We start from the raw sequence: 24,325 nt of genomic DNA, 5'->3' as shown, positions 1-24,325 counted from the left end.
GCTGATTCCCACCACCATCACTATGCAGGAGACCTCAAAGCTTACTGCTTTGCAACTAGAGCAAGCACCAGAGAAACAAATAAAAACGTTAATAAAGGTAGGCTTTAATTGCTTTTCCCTTTGGGAAATGGCCTCCTGGCCACTTCAGGGCTGGAAAGGAGAAGGGATGGGTTGCAATGCCTGCTGCAAACGCAACCAACACTCCCATTGTTCCTCCCTTCAGTGGGGCCAGGGGATGCTCACCTACTCCCGTTGTTCCTCCCTTTGCAGGGCCAGATCCCCGATTCTGGAGCTGGTGAGTGACCCTCTTCGTAGTCTGTTCCTTTCGGATTCCCAAAGGTGGCCCTGGACCCAGGTGATAAGATGACTTCAAGGCCAAGTTGCAGCCAAGTGAGTCTCCCTACAAGCTGTGATCCCAGTATCTCTCCTTCATGGGAGGAGTGTAGCATTAATAGTCAGCATAACACCACAAGCACGCTGCCTGTGTGCATAGGGGGTCTCCTCCAACTCTGAGCTGGCAAGTAGGAAAAGTTTGCATCTGACCAATGAATCCTTGAGAATGTGAGAGTGGGGTATACCTCTCGATGACCCCCAGGGTCAGGTTCATGAACTCATACAAGCCAAGCTGCAACATCAAACATCTCCTCCTGGGGAAGACCCGCTGCCTTCTCCCCCATGATTAGATTGGCCTTGGGGTCTGTTCTCACTTTTCATTGTACCAAAGGAAAATGAGAATGCCAGAGCAATTTGGAACCTGAAGTGGCTCCAACTGCAGGATGAAGAGACAGTGACTCAGGTGGGGGCTCTGTGATCAATCCTAATGATGCTCAGGCAAAATAATTACTAACATCAATAGAGCTGCTAGAGGCCAACATCTGTATTCCCATCAGGTCCTCCTATAGGAGGTTCCTTAGATTCATATACATAGTTTGCTGTTTCCAATATTGGGCCCTGCTGTTCAGCCTGTCCTCTGCCCCCAGAATGGTCTTCAGGTTGCTTGTGGAAAGTTGAAATTTCCATCACTTAGTGGGTAGCACCTCCTAACTAGATGACATCCTGATCCACTCCCACAGCCAGTTCAGGATTTTGGGCAGATTTTGGAATGCCTGAAAAGATCATTGTTTTGTGGTCAACATCAACACTCACACCCAGCCAGAGCACCTTAGAAATGAATACATCAACTCCCTCATCTGTTCTGAAAATTCCCCAACTGGATGTCCTAGTATGGCACTAGTATCCTAGTACTGGCACAACTCCTGAATATGCTGGTATCAGGCCAGGACATGATTCTGTGGGCCAGGTATGGACAAAGGCTCTTTAACATAATCTCCTATCATACTACCCATGTACAATTATGGTTAACCTGTGCATAGCAGATTAATATAGCAACATAGCAGTTTATTCCAATGTTTTATTCAGAGTGAATACAACCTATATACATGAATTGTTGATCGAGTGGCAGCCTCCTTCCTTAGACGAATCCTGGGGGTTCCCCAATATAATTAGATTATCTACCCTCATGCTTGAACTAGGGATCCACCTTCCCTCTACCATCGCGTGGTCCCTTACTTTCAAGTTCTGGCTCCGCCTGCATTTAAGTTCACATTCTTAGTCCCTTTTGCAAGATTTATTAAAAGACTCTTATCTTTCTAAGTGGTTTAAACTTATTGATTCTAAACTTCTATCATTAGACTTGTCCCCTGAATCCCTTGCAGACATTAATCTTCATAGGGCCCATTCAATTATCAAATCCAAACTTTGGGAGTCTGAATTTCACCAACTCTCTTCCAATCTCAACCCCACTTGTTCTCCTTGGTTTTTTGGCCTTCTCCCTTCACTTGGGCACCTGCTCAACTACTTCAATACGTTAATTAACCCTAGCAAGAGGAGAGTGTTTATGCTTGCGAGATTTAATATCTTTCCATCTGCTGTTCACTTTGGCAGATTCCTTAACATTCCGCGTGACCGCATATTATGTCCCTTTTGTTCTCTTGAACCGGATACAGTGGTACATAATTATTTTGTTGCCCGGCCCACCAATCTCTCCGAGACCAACATCTGAAACCTCTGCTGTCTTCTCTCTCCGGTATTTTTATCGATCCCTTACATGCCCTTTTGAGTGACAACTCGGCGGATGTTACAACTGCAGTAGCAGAATTTCTTTTTGCAGTTTCTAAGTTAAAATCTCCACCCTGATCTTATATCCCCCTCTTGTTTTCCTCCCTTTACCTTACCAATCCCTTGTTGTGGTTTTTCCCTTTTTTTTCTTTTCTTTTTTTCTTCTTCTTGGTAATGTGGCTACTGTGTTGGCTATTGCTGTTATATTGTTATTAATGCCAATAAAGGTTTATGAATGTATGTACATGAATTGTTAATCTGTAAACATGTGAAATATTAAAATCTATAAAAATGAACTTGGGTACAATCATTCACATGGAGATGTGTACCAGCATCCTGTACCTTGGTATAGTGTGCCTTACATTTTAGTTCATGATGAAATGTAGATGTATTTGGATTTTTGTCTGCATTGTTCAGAAATACAGTACAGGTTGAGACTAATTATTCACGTGGGTTCCGTTCCAAGCACTCAGGTGGATAAAAAAAAACGCAGTATAGCAAATCAATTTAAAAAACAAAGTTTCTTTACTCCAGTGATTGAAAAACAGCCTTGCTGACCTTTTGACTCTAAGATAAGAGTCATTAAGAAGACAATCCATCAGCACTTCACTCAAGCCCCTCCCTTTACCAATGCAAAATGATCACCTTTCTTTCAGGTGTTGGGGGAAGGGAGGGGTCTGAAGGATTGATGGATTGTTAGCCTGCTGCCTTCTCTCTCTCTCATTAAGGAGGCTGTTGTTAAAGGACTGTTCAGTTTTTAAAACTGATTTTAAAGGGATGCATTTTCCCCTTCTCCAGGGATCAGCACAAAAAATCCATGTATAAATAGGCTGGACCTGTACTTGCAAATCAGACAGGAAGGACTATTCCTGCTCTTTATCAGTTTCTGGGAGTATATGCTCATGTGTCTGCACTTGCTGGAGGGCAGGGAGTTTCAAACCTTCTGCTCTCAATGGAATCCCTTGCACATCAACTTGTCATAGGAGTAACTCCTATACAGTTGTCCACAACCTCTGTGCATTGCAAAGGTACTGGGGTGGGGAGTAATGCATGTTCTAGGGCAGAGGTCTTAGTCAAATGGGTTGGAGCCCAGAAATGGGTCATGTCTTGATCTCAGGTGGGTTGCAGCAGTTCTGCTGCTTTTGTTTTGTCCTCAGGTTCAGAGCAACAGAGTTGAACAACAGTCGGGATTAGACCTTCTGCATGAGGTAAGACCCAGTGAAGACTTCAGTGAGCCCTCTGTCTTACATCCATCCACCTGACTTGTGTCCCCCGTCACAGCACTCCTCCTGCTTTCTGCCTTGCCTAATTTCCTTGTTCTCTCTTCTCACTTTCTCTATTGAGTGCATGCTGTTGCCATTCTATTCTCTTCCCTTCTTTTCTTACAATTGACTTGAAAGGAGAGAAGGAGCAGAACAACACTGTAGCAGCACACTGATTGGCTGCCATTACATTTGGTGGGGGGAGAAGGATGAATCATGGCCACTTTGTTCACCTGTTGGTCTCATGAAGTTGGAATCCATGCAGCCCATCCCTTGCGTAGGGCAACTGGGGCAACCACCCTGGGCTCCATGCTTGGAGTCATTTTCTTTTTTTCCCAAGCCAATGTTTCCATTTTAGATTTACCCTTTTAAGAACTCTGACTCATCCGTGCCTGGCAATTGGAGAAATGAGCTGAAGAGCACACTGGGAGGCAGGGACTTATTTTGCTCCTTTCCATGTGCCAGCTAGCCTTCAGGTAGCAGGCCACCAAACCCACCTCCCCCTCACAAAAAAGCAGAGACAACAAGAGAAGGCAGCAACAGGACAGAACAGCAGCACCTTCCAGCTGCACCACAGCAGCAAGGACCCTGTGAGTTGCCCCTGGCCCCACATCCTTCTAGGAACCCATGTTTCAGGTAGGAGTTTGAAGTGGGCACTAGCTTGTGACAACTTGAAAGCCACTGTTCTGGTGTGCGTGCTTAGTTCACATGAGCTGAAAAGGGTGTACTCTTCACTGCCATGAAAAACCAACTTTGTTGGGCAAGCCCTTTCAGAAAATTTGCACTGCCATTTCTAAACATCTTGTTGAAGACTCATACAAAAATCCCAGAATTCTCTAGAACAATTTACAGACTCCCTGCTATAGGAAAAGTTGCTTTCAATGAAACCTTACAGGTATACTGTTTGCCTTTATTCATATAAAACCCATTCATAAAATTAGGTAAATACTTAACTTGGAGCTGTAGCTGAGTGCAAGTTAATTTCCCTTAACAAAACTTTACTGGCTTTCAGCACAGAATTCCTGTGAAATGTTGGACACATTGTTTTATTAAATATAATTATCCTGTTCTGTATATGTGGCAATGGCAGGAGGAAGCATTTTCGAGGTTGCGAGACACTAAAATTTCTACCATGATGGTGGCCAGGTGAATACAGTGGGTCTTGGGCAGAATATGAATCATGAACCAACCTCCCCCCAATTGTTCTGTGCTAGAATTCTTTGCCAAGAAAACCAAACAAAACTTCAGATTTGTGCTTTAAATATGAAGAAATAAATAAAATGTATGCCAGTGGTTCTCAAACTTTTTAGTACTGGAACCCACTTTTTAGAATGACAATCTTTTTGGACCCACTTGAAGTGATGCCTTTAACCCGGAAGTGATGTCATGTCTGGAAGTGACATTATCAAGCAGGAAAATTTTTTATGACATATGACAATCAAATCTAATTAATTAATTAGGTAGGTAAGTAAATTAAAAGTTTACAATAAGTAGAAGTGTAAATACTTAAAATAAAGAAGAATCCTCCTAAGCTAACTCTCCCAAGCAGTTGCTGATCTGTTTAAAAAATATTCCCCAAACATTCCAAAGGCTCTGCAATTCAATACACACTTACCTGGGAGTAAGCCTCATTGGCTATCATAGTTAAAAGCATATGCATAGTAGTCTGTTAAAAGTACAGATGTGTAACATTTCCCCAAATGCATCAAGTCTAATATATTAAAAATAAAATACACATTGAAATGAATGGGTCCACCTAATGGGTGGACTTAATGGGTCCCACAGTTTGAGAAACACTGATACAGATTTGCCCCTGTATCTGTAGAGGTTCTGTTCTGGAACCCCCCCCCCCTTAAGTAAGACTGCGGAAACAAGGGGATGCCTCTCCCCTCTGGAGGCAAGGAGCACTGAGCTCCTTTCACCTCTGGAGTATCTTCTGAACCCAGCAGAGGCCATGCTTGTCCAGAAGTGACATTTTTATGTCTTTAAAAGGCATTTGGAGGGAAGGCTTTGGGAGGTAAAAGGGAGACATTTTTTCAGTGGAGTTGATTTGTCTGAGTAGATGCACTTGACAAAGAAGCAAAGAAAGAGAATGATGTAATTATATCATAAATTTCTGCCTTGTGAACATTGGGACCTTCTGGAGGTGCACTAAAAGTATTAGTCCCAGGAATTGTGTGGAGTCTCGGGAATCAAAAATTTGTATTACATGTGTTAGTGCAAAATTTTATAAATGTATGCAAGCCTTTGTGTGTCACATGACCCTTCAGCCAGCAATGTGATGTGCTGTTCTGTGAAGCATATCACTACACAAACCTGAGTTGGTTTACATATTATAAAAGATATACTTTTTAAAAAATCTGTTTCTTTGGAACCAATGCAGCAGGCACCCTACTGAGCGTCTGTGAGCAGGCTGTTCGTTAAAAGAAATCTACATGGTTGGGTAGATGATTTGATTGTGATCATTGCATTTGGTGTTAGAGAAGCACCCTGTGATAAAGGAAGGATGATGTTATCAAGTGGCAAAACAACAAGCTCTTGATTGAATGTGAACACCAGGTGGGTGTAACAGCTGACTCATGTGTGTCTGAATTATAAAATGGTCAAGGTGGCACTGATAACATTGAGTACAACTGGCTTGCAGAAAAAAATGTTCCTTGTTTGATTTGGATTATCTTCCCATATTGTCATGCCTGGTGATGAAAAGGGAGACACTGTACCTTTAAATGCCTTTCCTAAGCTTTGCGGAGGCAGTTCTGCTCAAGTCTTTTGAATGAGAGAGGGGGGTGTGTGGAAGTGGCTATTGGCAGAGCTCTCTATGCCTTCCCTTCAAACAGCTGGGGTCTACTTCCTTCTGAGCAGCTTGTCAGAGCAATTAGCTTGCTATAGCAGTGGCAAGGAGCACTCACATTTAATTTGGGACTGGGGGCTGTGGCGCGGGCAAGCATGGGGGTGGAAGATAAACAGAGGATTCCAAGAAGGAAGGTATCCTGGTGAAATTCCTCTGGTAACTGCTCATGCAATGAGGTCTCTGTTGAGAAAGGGAAATAGATGACCTACTCAGAGTGCAGTTTCCACCAGGGGTGAGTTTATTTTTAGATTGAGGTCTGATTATTTTGGTATGGGGGGAGGGTGAGAAGAGAGCGAGCAAGAGAAATCTACTGTTGGTTTGCTGTGAAACTAGCCTTATAATTTTTGGCTGTTATGATTTGTCAATTGGGGGGGGGAGCAGCACCTGCATCTTTTGATAAGGTTTTTCTAGTATTGCTTTTATTCTGAATGGAACAGCAGTCTCTCATCCTATCCCTTCTCTGTACCATCTCCTCTTTCAGGCTTGCAGGGTCTCTGTGGCTCTCGTGTCATCAGTTTTTTCCCCCTGTGATGTGCTGTGCATCCACCTAGAGGGAGAAGGGAATCCCCCATAAACATGCTCTGCTCATTGGTGTCATTAAGGAGCTCTCCCTGCTGGACTTGTGCTGACAGGATTTTGCATTCATTTTAACTCCTGCTTGGCATTGAAGATGGGAAGTCAAACATCTTCCCACTGGCCTCATTGGCAAAGCCCTACAGGGTAGGATTTTTTGAGGGTGGGCTGGAGGTGGGGGTTTCTGTTTATTTTTAGATCTAAGAAAAGGATGTTGTGTTTGATCAGCTGCTCAGCCGTCTAGTTGGCTATATCCCATTGAACGCAATTGGGTTAAGCTGATGCTCTTTTGGTTTCCTTCCCTGCATGCCTGGATGGTCAGGGTGGTTTTTATGCTGGGTTGGGCTACGTTGAAGGGATTCCCTTAAACCTGGTTTAGGGCTGCTTGTCTCTTCTCTCCACTTTTCCAATTAAGGATTAAATCTTGAATCTCTTTAGCTGAACTAATATAATGTTATCATTATTCTCCAAGGAGTATGTGTGTGGCATATGTTTTCCTAGTCTTTTTATTAAAAGCAAAATCAGAACTGGGCTAATTTGTGAGTTTGGGGTGGGAAAGGGTACAGAACTGAGAGCTTCCTCTATTAGGTGACTTTGTCATGGTTTTTAAAAAAAATTATTGGCTCTACTGAATAATAATTGCTTCAGCAAGTGGGTGTTCTCCTCCGTTTTGTCCTTGTGCTTATGAAACCGATATTCAGCAAGGGGGGAGGAGGGCTGAATTTGCTGTCGCTTCTCCTTCCCTCCTCTCTCTGTCAGCCCCCGCTTGCAGTAGATGGCACCTTGAATGCAGTGAGTAGCTCAGCTCAGAAGAGGCTTCTTGCCTTCAGTATGCCAGGCTTTTGTGTCTGCTTTATTGACGTGTAATGTGATGTATGTGGCCATGCCCAGGACATTCAAAGTAAATTGTGGTGCTTTTAAAATGGCTAAACTATTTTAAACCAGAAGAGAAGTCAGGGCGTTGAGGGTTTGGATCTTGACAGGTAACTTCTAAGAGTTTGTGTGCACCCTTTTTATTTTTTATTTTTATTTTTTCTTGCTTGTTCAGTAAAGGTTCAGTCTCTTGTTTCCCTAATACAGTTTTTGGCTTTCTTTCTATTTGCATCTTGGGATCTCATCTATTGAGTGGCCAGCAGAAGTGAATGGAAAGTTGGACCTGATCTATTTGTCACCTTTATGATAACAATCTTGCGAAGGAGAAGTTACGAGATTTGTTTTTCCTCATTTGAATTTTGTTCTGCATAGCACACAGACTTTGAGTAGGAAAGAGTTAAGAGCTATTTTTATGGTTGGACATAATTTTTTTCCATTCCGGAAACAAACAGCTGGCCCTGTATTTGCAAGCAACTGATAGCCCCCAGAACTCTCTCCCTCCCAACTCTGTTATCTGAAGGAATAAGGCTGCTGGACACAGAGAATTGTGTCAAGGATCAGTAGTGCCTCTGCAAGGAAGGTTTTTAAAAGAAATTCTAACACAGTGTTGCACATCTTGACATTATGGAGGAGATGGGTAACTTGCCTGCTAGGTTTTCAGGAAATCCCCATGGTGGACGGCCCCCTTAATAGTTGCCAGGAGACCGTTCTGACGTCACTGAAGTTCCCGTCTGCATGTGGGTGCAGTTAGCAGCCTTCAGCAGGGAAACAGTAGCTGATGTGAAACTGGTAAATATATGCTTTCAAACACACACACGCAACTCCTCCCATCCCTGTTCATTTCTCCTCAGTGACCTTGTCTGCAGCTGTGAAATTTGGGAGAATGCATACTTAAAGCTAAATCTCAGTCCTTGTTGCATGTAATTTAATAATGACTGCTTGTGCCTAATGGCTAGATTGAAAGGGATTCTCTACGTAGGATTTTACGTCATCCAAGGGGAAAGCCCCCGCTTTGTTTTGGTGCATCTCCCCAAGTGGGAGGAGCATGGAAATGGGGGGGGGGGGGAGAATGAAGGAAAAAACAATGATGCCATTTATTATCCTTGGGAAACCCTACAAAATAACCAAAGAGCATAAAAAAGAAACATCCAGTTTTTCCCTTGTATAACTTCTGATGGGGGCAGGGGAACATACAGTTTTGATAACAAGATAGTATGTCTGATTTTGTGTGTGTGTGTGTGTGTGTGTGTGTGTGTGATGTACACTAATCGAGTTTGAGACTCAGAGATCTTTTTTCTTTATAGAAACTGAAAAAGCAGCAAACTGCTTGTGTTTTAAAATACTTAAAGCAAGATATGTTCCTGTGTGGTTCTGCACCCTCTTTTCTGGTGAATCCATTCTGTGTGTAAGAGAAGAGATGAGTGTCGTCAAGCTTGTTGTTTCTTGTTGCATTTGGATCTGAAGATTTACCAAGTCAGATGTTGCAGTTCACGGTGGGAGATGAATAAGAACTGTCATGCTGGGTCAAACCAGAGGTCCCTCTATTCTGGCACTCTTTTCCCCTACAGGTAGCTAATCCAAGTGCCCCACAGAAATTCACAAGCCAAGTTGGTAGAGAGAGACCACTCTCCTATTTGTCTTCAGTACACAGGCAGCGTACTGTCCTGCTGAACATGGAATTTCCCTTTCTAGCAGTGGTGGCTGATGTTGGTCATGTTTCATGCAATGAAGGGAGGAGCTTATAGCTAAGTGGCAGAGCATCAACTTTGCATGCAGAAGGTTCTAGGTTCAATCCTTAACATCTTTAGGTAAGGTTGGGAATGGAGAGCCACTACTAATCAGTGTGGATGTAGACCGTACTTAGCTAGATTGATCAGTGGTCTGACTCTGTATAAGGTGAGTGTCTAAAATTTATGCAAGACCTGGTCCTTCAAATAAACTGTGCTAAAGAAATCTATACATATGTTGTGTCTTGCCTAAAGAAAAGTGTCAACTCACAGACTATTCTGCAAGTCTGTAGGATGAATTGCATAGCCCTCCAATCCTGACATGGAAGGAATTCTTAGGTTCTGCCTAATGATCAGTGCTAATGAAAGGTGTTGGTTAAAGCAGCCATGATGATGACAAACTTTCCTGAACTCCAGATCTTTTTTGAATCCCCTTCCCCAATTGAGGGTGAGTGCAAAACCTATATACTACTGTACATCAATCTACATTTCATAATTGTTCAGAGTTGCTTTCCTTTTAACTATCCTCCCTGAATGATACCTCGTGCAGTAACCTTTGTTCACAAGTTTGTTAATTTATGTAGATGATTTATGAGATTTTTACTTTATTTGCACTATGCTACTGTAGGCAGTTACTGGGATTGGATATAAGGGGAGTACTTCAGAAGTGCTCCTTTTGCTTGCTTTTCCAGATATTGCATTTCCAACTATTAGTGTATGGAAACAGTATTATCTCCTCTTTTTTCTTCCTCTTCATTTGATGTCTTCTTTATTTTATGCAAGGTTGAGTCTTAGATTTCATGGTGACATCACTTCCACTGTGTAGTGGAACATGATGTTTTAAGTCAAGTCTTCACAGTTTGACCCACAAAGCTAAATGCCAGTGGTAATCTGCGAGAGGGTCACTATACTACCTGTTCTGTTTCTTTTCTGGGGTGCAAAGTCAGGTAGTGGGTGCAAGGGAATAGAAACCTTAGCAGGTCAAAGTACATGGCTGGTGAGATTTAAAAAATGTACTATTTGGTCTTAAAACCGCATTGTAACTGCACAGCTCATTAAAGCTAGATGGTGGTCAGCATAAAAAAATCCTTACTTTAGCCAAAGGTAGTTAAGCAGCGACATGCTTCCTAGAAGCTTACAAGTGGGGCGCCTTGTTCTTTGACCCCAAAATCTGTGATCTAGAGAGAGACTATAAAGCCAAATATTTCCTATTTCCACCCACTGAGATTGGAGATAATAATACAGAATCCATTGTCAAGTCATTGGTATGATGTGTGGCATACCAGATTTGTTCTCTGGAATTTCTTGTCATTAATTCATCTTTTAAAAATATACTGACTCTTACTGCTATGAAGGAGTCTAGCTGTTGAATTTCCTGAGTGAATTTGGGTTTTTTTAATATGCTTCGTGATTCATACTTATACTAATAATTTTATACGACTGATATTTCGTGCAGGGATATAAGTCTTGGTTATACTTATGCATAGAAGGAAGTGGTTGCTTTGAAGTTTATTCCCTGATTGGTTTGATCTGGAATCTTTTTAAGAATAGAGTACATTTCAAGGTCTTTGTTTTTAAATGTCATTTTATAAAGCTAGGCATTGTGTTAACACCTGCAACCAATTTAAGCATCTGAAGGCTTGATATTATCCCTGCATTATCAGTGTAGGATGACAAGTTAGCTCATTCAACCGGCTACCTTAATAGGGTAGCCTTAATTTTAAGCATTTTTAATTTTTTTATGAGTGGTTGGAGTATGAGAGACAACCATTCTGCTGTTTAGCTACATAACATACAGGAAGAGTCTTATTTCATTAACACTTGTAAGGTAGGATAAGACCTGTTGGATGCTGGCTTAGTCACACTCTCCCCAGGCACTTCCAGATGGAGGGTTTTGAAGGTATTGGGCATGCTGACTCAGTACACAACGATGAACTGAACTTCCTCTCCAGTGCCAAATTAGAAGCTTAAATGATACACATTGATGGTGCATTCCAAACAAAAACCCATGCATTTTTTGTAAGTATTGTCCTCTGAGCATTGTCCCTGTACCCTGACAGCATAACAGAGTTTGCATTCTCTGTGAGGTCGCCAGGTGCTGTCACCAATTGTCTGCTACCAGATGATGGCACTTTTTTCACCAGTCAATGTCTGGACCATCATGGAATCAGCAAAGTGCATCATCATGGCTAGACTTCGGTGGAACTGCTCCAGTGTGTGTTGGCAATATTGCCATTGCACTGTAAAATCGCTGTAGTCCCCAGCTGAGTGCTTCATGCTACAGCTAGCAATCCAGGAAGCTGCCTTCTAGAGAATGAAATCGGTTTGACTTTTGGTGCCCCTTCTCGCTTTCTGTTTTAAGCTTCATTCAACCTATTACGTTTTTGTCTTTGCGTCCCCTTAGCTAAGCATTCCTTTTAAGTAGCTTCTAACAGCCTCTTGATAGGAGCCTATTCTTTTATTAATGAACGTTCATTCAAATAAAAAAAGACTTATGTATATTGTTTATCTCTTAATAATTATGACCCCCAAAGATCAATTTGCAAACAATTAAAATTAAAACATGACTACTGCCTTCCTATTCCAGTGTGATAAGGTAAGAGTCATGCAATACAGACTAGAAAGTTGGGTGTAGTGGAGACAACTTCCGTAGTTATATCAGTCCACTGCAGGGGTCCAGGTTGACTGAGGACCCAATCCTATTCAATTTTCCAGCACTCATGCAGCCATGCCAACAGGGCAGTCATGGAGGCCTCAAGCCAAGGGGAAAAACATTCCCTTACTTCGGGCTGCATTGTGGCGAAGATGCTGGAAAGCTGGATAGACTTGGACCCTGAGATTCAGTTCACAAGTATTGAAGTGTAATGCTAGTCCTGACGCTTTACTCCCATCCCCTAACTATAGCCCATGTTCTGCACAGGCAGCAGGAAACTATTTTTTCTGAGGGTTGCTTTGTTGTTTATCTTGCTTTGGCCTAAAAAACCTGCTGCCAATAAATTCATGTTATGAATATTCATGGGCCACACACAAATGCCATGGGAAGCTAAATGATGGAACAAGATTCCGGATTTCCACCCGCAAGATGTATACATTAAATAAGAAACCTACTTGGCCTATGATGACCCACAGCCCAATCCTGAGCTGCCTGGGGCACGGGGCTGCAGTGGCACTGAAAATGGCTGCTGCTGCATCCAGTGTGCTCCAGGCAGCCACTGGCGGCTCCTTGGGAGAAGGGGACTTTCATTCCCTTTCCCCGGGTAAAGTTACTAGCTCCACAATGGGCCTATTCGATTCTCCACCGGCCCAAAGGTCGGTGGAGAATCAAGAGCCTCCGTGTCAGGCGGTGAGCCTGCCATGGAATCTCTGGATTGGATGCTCCACTGGTCCCGCCTCCCTCCTGCCCTGCTCCCTTCCCCCGGAACGCCCTCTCCCCACCCTCCCTCCGCCTCCACCTGCCTGGAATGCCTCCTCCATGCCTACCTCCACCTACCTCACTGCTGCTTGGTGGTCTGCGCAACTGCCAAGAGGCAGAGCTCTGGTGCTCGCCTGATGATAGCCCAGTGTCTCCTGGCACTGGGCTATCACCGGCAGAGCACCAGTGCTAGGGCTCACAAATGTGCCTTATTGCAACTGTGTGTGTCAGCGGTGAGCCAGCGCACCAAGCTCAGGATTGGGCTCTCAATCACCAAGTCCGCTCTGCATTGCTTTGCTCCACTTATGGACTCTGCCATTTTGATGCCACTGGTGGTGCTCTGTCACACTGTATATTTTTAGGCAACTAGTTTCAATGTTTTAGAAATTGTGTGAGCAATAAGATGACAACAAGTCTTCATTGTTGTGGTTTGCAAACCTGGTGCATTTCTGGGAACGTTGCTTACATTATTGCACATCATGAAAAATCCAGCCAGCCAAATGAATCCACAGTGGCAACTGTTTTGATGTGTGTTATCACTGGTTGCTGAACTAATTAGAGGTGCTATTTGCACCTGGATTTCAGTAATAAGCTTTGTAAGTACTGTTCTGAGAACAGAGCCTAAAAGTGACAGTCACACCAAGTAACATTTTCTGAAAAAATCTCTTCTGTGTCAGCATGTGTAGTCAGTGCAAAGATGGGTGCAAGATATTACAGCAATATTGTATCTAGATAAAAGGAAACCATGTTCCACTTAACAGCAGTGGAGCAGAGGTGATATTCTTGCAGGGATGGACTCTTATGCCTCTATAGTCGGTCATTTTCCAGATTCAGTTTCTTGTAACTTGAGGGATCCTGTAGTTTTTCTAATGCAGGATGAATCCCAGGCATGCCAAAAGGCTTAGTTGTTGGGAAGAATTGTCTTGGGGAGTAGGGAAAGAAGAGCCTGGATTCGCCTGAGAAAAAATCTTTTAACCCTGTGGTTCTTAAAGGCGTGGCACACTTTTCCAAGGAAGTGCAAGTAATTGGATTAGATTTTGTGTGTACCTTGTTTTATTTTTATTGTAAAATGTATGTCGGATTCAAGGTTCACAAGCGTTGATTGGCTTTGTTAGCCAAGAGGCAAAAGGAATGAAGCTTCCAGGGATAACCTGTCAATGAAAATGCACAGGTGAAGATAATAAAAGATTACAGCATGGTTATAAACTCAGAATATCAAGTAGCCAAAAGACAGTAATTGATGAAACTCAATTTAAGTTACAGACATAGAAATATTGATTTCAGTGGTTGAAGAATCCTCCCATGCCCTGAGAGCCACTGCATGCTGCTTCCTTCAGTGGACTGGAGTGATTGTCAGCTGGAGTTTTGGCTTCTTGAGGAAGCTAAGTACTGTAACTCTCAAGACTTGGTAAGATTCTTCAGCCACTGAAATCAATATATACATAAAGCATGTCTCTTGAGGAAGCTTCCTGTTGTGGCTCTTAGGGTTGAAGCACCTTTAAATCACAGACTGTATTTTGTGCAACTTAGGGGAATGGTTCAGTTCAAAGAGTGGTGGGAAGCTGCAGGACTCTCATTGTACTTGGATATTTCCTGGATTGCTGAAGTACTGCTTGTAAATTGGATCTTGATATGATGTGCATTTTTGGGAAATGAGTCAAGGGACTTGTTACTCATCAAGCCCCTGTATTTATAATATATAATTTGCAGTGGACTTCCACCTAGCAGTCTACAGAAGGTGAGCACTCATTTATAGAACTTAGTAATAATAATAATAAACAGTGTATGTTGGCATCCTTCAGTCTTGGAAGACTATGGTATCGCGCTCTGAATAGTGTTCTAGAACAGTGTCCTCTCCAGTGTGCGAAGCCTGGGTAAAGTAGATATGGAGGATAGACTGTTACCCATGCAGCAAATCCCCCCTCTCCACGTCGCTGAAATGGTCCAATGGAAAGGCAGAAGCCAATACGGTTGGTTCCAGCGGCGTCGCAGGAGTTGCCAGTACGTGACTGTGTTCAGCCATGAACTGTCTCAGGGACTCCGGCTCCTGATTTTGCCTCGAGGTTGACTCCTGAAGCCTTTTCCATAACTGGATGTAGCCACAAGGCAGTGGAGGTTTGGGATCAGAGTTTTCCTTCTCTCAGATGAGCTGCCTTCCCAGGCTAACGAGTCCCATCTACCCAGTGACTGTTTAGTTGCCTCTTACGACTACAGCCAAACCGAGGGCCTATTCTTAACCCCAGCCCCCAGGGGCTTATAAATAACAGTTATTATAATAAACAGGGCTTATAATAAACAGTGACTGACTTTAATATGTGACTCTATTATTGAGCATCTCACTCCTCATGAGTACGTGATTACAATTGCAGAGACCTCAGTACATTATTTGGCAAGTTCCTTTTTTGAAGAAGGAAAAATAGTATCTCAGGGGTGTTATGATTTGGCATACTCTGTTAAAGAATGTGAACAAGCTAGTGAAGAGTGCAAAGCCTGATGTGAGAAGTGGCAGCAACCTGTGATAGTTCTTGTCACATATTCAGATTGCCATAACTTTATCAGATGAACTATGAAACATGGGAGCGTGTGCTCACGTCCTTACTGTCCGTCTTGTCAGGTGGTGCAGTCTCTGCACCAGGGTTTGCTGGGTCCTGGGACAGAGCCCAGAATAAGACCCTTGTATATGTGCAGACAAACCGCACTGTAACTTACCTGGGAGACTGGGATGGTAGCAGTGTGCAGGGCATAGGTAGTTCCTTTCTGTTGTCAGGTTAACCACTGGGGAGCAGAACTGGACCTGACCATGTTGGCTGCTAGGGAAGAGGGGGAAGACAAAGATGTCCACTTGGTTACCTGCACTTACCTCACTTCTCCAGTGGCAAATGCATTCAGGCTCAGGTATGCTTTCAGGTAGTATTGCTGGAGAGCAGGCTGGGGCTGGAGAGGAGGCATTGGCCAATATGAGATGGGCCCCTGATAGGTTGTGGGCCTTGGCATGTGTGCAAGTAGCTTACACTGTGATGGCTAAATAAAGTTGGGTTATCCCTGGGAATTGTCAAGAGTAGCAGCTGTCTTGGTCCCAAAGGAAGATGGGGTTCCAAAATGGTCCTGGGTGTATATTTTCTGTGACTCAACTTTCTACAGGAGGGCAACAGGCTGTTGTACAGCTAAGAGCAGTTGCATGAACCAGCAAAGGCTCCTTTGGCTGGAATGTCCACCTCTGCTCCACTACTCATTTGGTAATCACTGAGTACCCTCCAGTCTGTTTTGGTTGTTTAACACAAGTTGCAAGTCCTCATTTCTGTGCCCGCTGTAGCAGCACTTAGCAGTCTAGTGCTCAGCAGCAGCTGCTCTTCTGTAGGTAGGAATGACAGGAAAGAGCAAAAGCACAGCACTACTAGAGGTGCCCTCGCAATTCCCTCTCTGCCACCTATACTTAAAGTCAGGGCAGACAGCTGGTACTGTAGGTTTAGTGGTTCTGTGCATTTAAAATGCTGGTAGCATATGAGAACAAAAGTCATGAGCAGTGTCCTATGATGGGTCATGGCTTCCAATTTAAAGAACCCGGGTAAGCTGCCACACCAGAGAAGAAGGATATCTGGAAGCAAGAGGTGAGTAGTATGTGATTTGTTGGTTCTGTAAGGGCATTAGCTACTTGCTGCATGCTGTTGGCATGTTGCATTACTGCACCAAGATGCTGACCTCTAATGCAGTTGAATGTCACTTGTAGCTGCTCCTGAACTGGTGACCTTTAGATGTCAAGCAGAGATTCCACCTGTGGATCACTTCCCACCTCTGTCTTATTGGTGTGGAAAGCTCCTCAGTGGATCTCTCTAAAATTCTCTCCTTTGGCCAGAATGGGTCAGGCGCTATTCTCTCACCGGTTTAAGAGTTTGCAGGACAGGCTTGTTCATTGCTGTGCTCGACTAGGAGACTGGTGTTGCTGGCCACAAGACCACCGTGATACTCTTCTTTGCCTTGCTTCACCCTTCAGCTGCACAGCAACCGCAGCTTGCATTTTGCCTGCTTTCTATACATTATCTAATAGAAATCAAGCTTTTTGTGTTATTGAATTTGGATGTTCTGCCACTGTTTGTCAGTCCCCTTTAACAATAGAAGCATCCTGCTTGCTATGAAATTGTGTTGCATGATGGACATGTGCAGCAGTTTTTGGTTTTAAAAAAAGGAACTTGGGAGCATAGATTTTTTTTTTAAAAACTCTGTCTTGTTGCTCATAGCGATAGAGCCTGTTGCCATGGAAGCATGATTCAGATTGGCTGACCCAGAGGCCAATGAGCAAATAGAAAACAAGAACATTGTCATTTAACCTTGCTGGATGTACTAATTCAGCAAGATGTGACGTTAATACCAAAATCTTGTATGGAGTTGCAGAATTAAAATAGTTGGGCGACGTAAGAGTTGCTGTGGGGGTTTTCCTCCTACTGTTGAGAACTTTGTATTGAAAGGAAACGGAACAGAAAAATTGTGCTTTCTGCCACTTCTTATTCAGCTAAAGTGGCTCTGTGGAGGTGTAGACCAGGGGTGTCAAACTCATTTTATATAGCAGGCTGAATAGCATTCATGGTGCCTGCTGAGGGCCGAAAGTGATGTCATTAATCAGGAAGCAATGTCATTAAGTAGGGGATGACCAGAAATAAGCACTTTATTCTCACTTCGGAGCTCATTAGCTGCAAATGACAAAAGAGAAAATATGCTAATCTTGATCATATTTTCAAGCTATTGGAAGGCCCTTTCAGTAATGCCAGTTCTGCCAAGGTTTCGCTCTGCAGCTCAACAACTGAGAAATGTTCTTCAAAATGTTGCCCTGGCAGAAGGGCAACCCGTAGGGTAATTGGGCTCTCCCAGCACCTTGGCAGTTTCTCCCTTCTTCCTTTTTCACCCCTCTTGGTCTGCCCTTTCCTCCATACTGTTCCCTGCATTCTGAGGCCTCTTTCTGTGTCTCCCTCCCAGTACCTTAACAGAAGTGGTACTACTAAAAGGGTTGCCTACATAATGGCTCTCCCAGCACCACCCTTTCAGCAGTGCCACTTCTGCCGATGTGTCACTTTGAAGCCCAGCAGCTGAGAGCTGCTTATGGTGGTGCTGGGAGAGCCCAATTATCACGTGGGCTGGATAAAGAGCTTCCACAGGCTATATCTGGTCTGTGGGCCTTATATATGACACCCTAGGTGTAGGCAGTTAGTAGCCAGAATAGGTTTTTTGATTTGTCATGTTTTATGAACTGTCTGGTTGAGAGGAGGTATGGTTAATAGACAGTCTGTTCCACAGAAGTATATAGTTCCGTCTGGGCAATTGGAAATACTTTCCAAATATCCCCACTTTTACTACTTGGTTCTTCTGGGATGAAAGGAGTGTATTTTTAACTACATCATAATTTACCCATAAGGTGGCATGTCAGACAGCTATTCCTACAAATGTTCTAGGCTTCTCTCGTAACAGTTGATGGCAACAGTTTCTTAGGTCTCAAAAGTACACTTAATAGCAAAAGTGTTGGTAATTTGACAACATAACCATTTTTCTTGTACAGTCCAAATTGGGATGACAGTGGGCAGAAATACGGTAGTATTGTCTAAGTCCAGTCCAGTCCAGTTTAATGTACTTAGTTTAGTTCCAGCACCAGTTAGTTCACTTTGTTTTGGAGAGAAATTAGAACTTTCTTAGGCTGCCTCATTTCTGCCCCCTGCTTACCAAGGTTTTGGGGAAGTATCACATGCTAGGAAGTTGCCCATGAAAATTTTATATTGAGTAAAAATTCAAGTAATGATAGACAAGTTGTGGTGTAGGATGTAGGGCCAAAGAAGCAGAGGAGAGTTGCCTTCGTAGCTCTACAGTACGTGAAGGTAGTTACCTTTGTCCCCTGTTTGGTTGGCTCTTGCAAGTATCTAGCTGGCTGCTGTGGGAAACAGAATATTAGACTGCACGGACCTTTTTCTTGATCCAGCAAAATGATTCTGATATGGAGCCTCAGGGAAAAGTCATCCCTGGCCTTGTGTTGCTACCACTTTTCCCTTTAATTGACAAGTGTGATTATGCAGCATTCTCTGCATGAACGTGCATTTATGTGAGTCTTGTGCTTTAGATAAATGCATAGCTTCTGTTGAAAAGAGCATCCACCTGTCAAGTTCTACGAGATATTATGGGAAGGGGGATGTGGTGTAATGCATGGTGTTCAGTTTCCCTCAGACTTGTTTCATCTCATTGGCTGGCAGGAAGTGCTGTTGAGGAATTGGCAGGTAGATAACATTTTGAATGGGAAGAGTGGAAGCTGGTTGTACTTCTGTTGTAATGTCAAGCGTGGCCCTCACATGACTATTGAGGAATGAATCTTTCAGGAATACAAGTGTTCGATGATATGCTGTTTTGTGCCTACTTGTTCTAAATTGGAGTTGAGGACAGAAAATTCCAGTGTTTGTGGGTGAAGAGATGTCTATGTTTAAATTACACTGAAGAGTTTGCATTTTAAATGTGACAAAATGATGTCCACCTCAGACACTCCCTTCGCTTAAAAATGCCTGTACTTTTGGAGCCATAGCCTGTTAGGAAATTAAGGTAAAGTTCTATTTGTCCTTGAGTTAGCTTTGAGCATTTTGATTGTGTTTTGGCTTAAACTGAAATTTATACTTCTGTTAGGCAAGTTGGCAGTTACTGTTGTTGCTCAGATGCCCCTGTATCAATTGTTCATGGCATATGCAGGCTTGGCTACCAACTTTTCGGTTGGCTCCTCAAATTCAGAAGGAGCTAGATATAAGCTGTTAATGCTTACCCCAAGGAGAATTGTTCAGTGTGAATTAATGGAAATCCAGCATCTAGAAATGGACAAGAGGATTCCCTTTGAGTAGCCAAACAAAGTATAATTATCAGGTTGAACTTGATGCATATCAGTGTCTTTTCTAGTAGCTGGTGGCTAGAATTCTTTTGCATTTCTTTAGATTGTGAGCCCTTTTGGGACAGGGAGCCATTTAGATTTTCTTTGTAAGCCACTTCGTGAACTTTTTTGTTGAAAAGTGGTATATAAATACTCTTAATAATAAATGATGATAATAATTGCTTCTAGTTCCAAAGGGAGATTTTTCATAACCACACAGCCAAGTTCAAGACAAGCTCCTGTGGAACAATTCCACATGTTCTTGTGTCTTCACAGTTTTGATCTGTTCATCTTAGGGAAGTTTCCTCTCTTAAGAAGCAAGTCCTTGGCACTGGCTGGATAACATTCATTGGTCTTGGTAGCTCTTTGAAGACAAACCCGTAGAAGGGCAAGTTCGCGGCAGGTGCAGTAAACCTCAAGGAGGCAGCTTGGTTTCTGTATTTTCTATATTTTCATGACTTAGGGGTGGGTGAAAAATGTCTGCCTTCCTTCACTTCATTGGGTCAGCTGGGAGAAATGCAACTTTGTCTGCATAAAGCTTAAGTTGTCTTGACTGGCTTCTTCCACCTGACTTAGCTTTTCAAACTAAACAGTAATATCGTCCTCTCTTCTCTACTGCCCCCAGTGTTTTGGTTAATTTTTTCTCCTTCTTCCCTGACCCAGATTTTTAGCTTGTGGCTTCCCTGATGTGATCTGTCTACGTAATTCGTTTTATTTGCTTGGTGAGAAGTGATTGGCAGAGCCAGTCCAGCTCATTCACCCACTCTTCTTCCTTCCTGAGCCCTGTGAACTTCTGCTTTCTCCGCAAGTCATGCTTGCCACAGTGCATCATGTCAGCCACCTCTGTGCTCCCTCCCACGCTTGTCCTGAGGGAATGAAGCCGATTCATTCACACAGAAAGGAAAACCTCTTTCTGAACTGGAGCCTTTTTTAATGAGACGCTGCAGTGAAACACACTGTGCTGCTGCCTTTAATTTGTGTGCTGGGGAAATAATCCAGAGAGAGTTCATTGTATGTTTGATAGCTAGGAGCACACAGCGATCTGCTGCTTGTGAATGATGAATGTATAGAGCTAGCTCCTTCAGTGCTCTCCTATTGGGAGTGAGAGGAAGTATGTCTCTTGCGTCACTAAAAACGAGCAAAAATATCACTACTCACTAAGGACGTTGGACAGTGGGTGTCTGTAAGGAAGAAGATGCTAGTCTCATTTTGGAGCATTGAAGGTGGTACCATATTAGCTGTCATCTCTTCCCCCCGCCCCCTCCCCACTCATGTAAAATAAGCATGAAAGCGCTTTGCTTTCCAAAGTGCAGGCTCTTTCTGAATTTGTTGTTATACTTCTCTGGGGAATACCAAATCAAATTTTTTGTATGTAAGACTGGTTAGCTTAATAATCCCTTTACATAGTTTGTGATACCGCCCCCCCCCAATGAAATAGAATTCCAGTACCTGAGTCTTATGCCTCCCAGGGGCTGCAACATTGATCGCTCTCCCCCCCCCCCCAACAAGAAGTGATTGCAGTGACATTACTCTCCCTATCTCATCCAACCAGGTCTCTGTGATACAAGCCAGGTCAGCACCTTGTTCCATGATAAGTCCTGGATCAAACTGGTTGTTTTATTCACTGACTTGTCATTCAACAACAGCAGCTGCAGTCCCAGAGGGCAGCTGCTCGGGCTGCAGAGGAATGGTCTGCCTCTGACCAGCCCTCCCCATCCTGTAGTGGTTTGCCTACCCTTCACCACCGTATCGCCTTTTGCCTGTCAGCTTTTGGAATGTGGTACTGCCTCCTCTTCCCCAAACACATAGTAGGGAGAAACAATACCTGCACTCCTTCCCCAGTCATGATGATCAACAACACTACTCCAATACAACCTCAACCCTAGGACAGCTCTCACCTGTCCATTCGCAGAATGTAATAGAGCAGTGTTTCCTAAACTTTTTAGCACCGGGACTCTCTTTTTAAAAGGAAACTCTATTGGGACCCACCTAGGTTTACCAGACTTTAGAAACAGGAGATCTAGAAAGAAATAATATTTATTTATAAGTAATAATGAACCAGAAAAACACCCTCAAGCTTTATCTCTCTATATTTACACAAACTTGCAAACTACAGAAGTTGAGATCTTTGCAGTATAATTAGCAGCAACAATTTTTCAATAACCTCAGGGCTTGAGGCAATTAGTTTATCTGATCATTCCATCACCCTTTGGCGACCCACCCAAAATCAGGTTGTGAACCACGAGTGTGTCCTGACCCACAGTTTGGGAACCACTGTAATAGAGGGATCAGTCCTCGTCATGCCCCTGTAGAGAGCAGGGTAGTGCACCCTCACGCACTTCTGTAGGCTTGCCTGGTGAAAATCCCCCTGCCTCCAAATGTAATCCAAGGGGGGCAAGGCTCCACCACCAGGCTCTGCCACGGGAGGGTTGGTACAGTTCTATTGTTCAGATACTTTTTTATTTGAAAATGTATATTTACATTCACTGTTGTGTTAGGAGTAGCTTCTTGCAAACTTCTGTATGCAAATAATGAAAGAAAGTCATTATGAAGATCATGCATATATTACACAATACTAATAGGTTTTATCACCCTTTGGCAACCCTCTAAAAATCAGGTTATGCCCCGCTAGTGGATCCCGACTCATAATTTGGGAACCACTGCCTTAATCAATTGAATCCACTCTATGCGGATCCCTTTTCCTACTACAACCCTTTCCTTCTGAAGGTGTTGATGGAATAGTAAGGAGGAATTTTCTCCCTCTTCCTGTGGCAGCTCTGGGCTCATATTGTGTATCACTTTGATTGCTGAAGGTGAATTTCTGTCAGGAAACATGTATGCTTTGTTGTATAAGTGATAAATGATGGAGCTGTATTATCTGTCATAGGTACATGAGTCTAACTTTTGTTAAGTTCTAGTGCATGGCTGACCACTTGCTACATTGTGCCTTATTTCTAGGTTGCTGCAAACCTACCTCTAACTGGTTCTGAAAGGGAGTTCATGAGAGTTAAGTAAAATTCTTCCAAGGAAAGGCTATCTTTGGTTTTGTGTGCCGTGACTTTAGCATAGTACTGAATTAAATACGGCAGGGGACGATGACGACCATATCCGCAGATCCTGTATCTGCAGATTCAGTTATCCGCGGATCCTGTCCAACTCCCATTTGCCCGTAATCATGGTTTCAGCTATCCGCAGGGGGTTTCAGAACAGAACTCACATGGATAAGGGGGCTCACTTGTATGTGCAAACTCTCAGTCTCTTCCAGGGGTTTCCCCTAATGTGGAGTTAAAATTTAGCATCTCAGAATAATATGTTTAACTGTGGCAACGTGAACTGGATAAGAAGTGTGTTAAGGTGGATCAGATAATTGAGAATCTTTACTGGTGTGAGAGGTTTTCTGTATTTTGGTGGTATTTCCATCAAAAGTGCCACCTCTGTGGGTAAGCAAACTAGTTATCAGTTGTGTGAATGGGGGTGTTGTAGCATTTGTGTCATCTTGGAATGCAGTTCTATCCTTTCAAAAAAACACAAAAAAGAAGGGGGAAGGGGTATTTTGTTCAGTTCTCTGACTCCACCTCAAGATAAATATTTTGGAGAAATTCATAAGTAGGGAATGGTGAACGTAGCCTTTCCCTGCTGTTTACCCAATGCTTGGGACAATTTGAGATATTCTGAATATGGAGGTTTCATTTAACTATCAGTATTCATCAATGGAGCCCCTCATTGAGCAATCTAGACAATTGAGACGTCAGTGTTTGCTCTTGCAAGTGGAAAACCAGTATGCTGCAAAACAGGTATTGCCAAGGAGTAATGCCAGATGCCAGCAAGTGAATTGAGCAGACTGCTGTAGGAGAACATCTGATCTCAAAGCCCCAGATCTGTAGACAGTCTATCCTTAAATAAAGTGAACTGCAGTGAAATAATAGTCTATTGGAGTGCAGCTCTATGCCACCCAATAGCCTATCTTTATATAAAGCAATTCCTAATGTTCTTTCTTTCAACCTCCTGTGTGTCCTGCCTCAAGTCACTATGTGGTGAAGCTAGGTGCAACTTCTAGACTCTAGAGCAGTGGTTCCCACCTTTTTTTCACTTGTGTACCCCTTAGCAGCCCATTTCCATAAATTGTACCATTCATATTAGCAAAATGCTTGTAAATAATATTAATAATATAAGCCCTCATCTCCTATATATGAAAACCATACTTCATGTGTTCATCACAGTATTTTCTCTTTTTACCTGTTTAAAGAACTGGAGACTGTGCCTTTTCACTGGGTTGCACTAGCTGCACTGTTTTGTACCATTCATGTCCGGAGAAATTCTTAGTGACTGATCACATTCCACATTATGCTTCAGCTTTTTTACTGTACTGTTTTTCAATCTCTGATTCATACATAAATTGAGGACCAGAAACGAACTGTTGGTGGTGCTTTTGCAATCAGCTAGCTACCTTCTTCCTTTCTTGCTGGCCCTGCAAGGCATTCTGGGGCACTACCTGCCTTTTTCTGCCATTATTCATTTATTTTTCAAGTACCGCTAAAGGTCCTGTCGAGTACCCCAGGTTGGGAACCACTGCTCGAGAGGTTTGGTCTGCAGACGTACATCTTCAGCAGCTACTAATGTGAACCA

General features: G+C 43.1%; 1 protein-coding gene across 9 annotated transcripts in view; it reads left to right on the top strand.

Moving 5' to 3' along the window:
* R3HDM2 (R3H domain containing 2) overlaps nt 1–24,325 on the top strand; it is a 161,127-nt gene that overhangs the window by 66,990 nt on the left and 69,812 nt on the right. The window contains exons 2-3 of one of the 9 annotated variants that reach the window (XM_066614310.1): nt 271–390; nt 3,276–3,326. The exons of 4 other annotated variants lie outside the window; for them this stretch is intronic. The gene's annotated coding sequence lies outside the window, so the exon portion shown is untranslated. Of the gene's footprint in view, nt 1–270; nt 391–3,249; nt 3,327–6,438; nt 6,464–6,933; nt 6,952–24,325 lie in introns of those variants that run through there. 4 more of the 9 variants (XM_066614309.1, XM_066614312.1, XM_066614314.1 and 1 more) reach the window with 4 other exon arrangements.

Source organism: Tiliqua scincoides, chromosome 2 (assembly GCF_035046505.1).
Source record: "Tiliqua scincoides isolate rTilSci1 chromosome 2, rTilSci1.hap2, whole genome shotgun sequence".
NCBI lineage: Eukaryota > Metazoa > Chordata > Lepidosauria > Squamata > Scincidae > Tiliqua > Tiliqua scincoides.
This window is presented reverse-complemented; position numbering and strand designations above follow the sequence as displayed.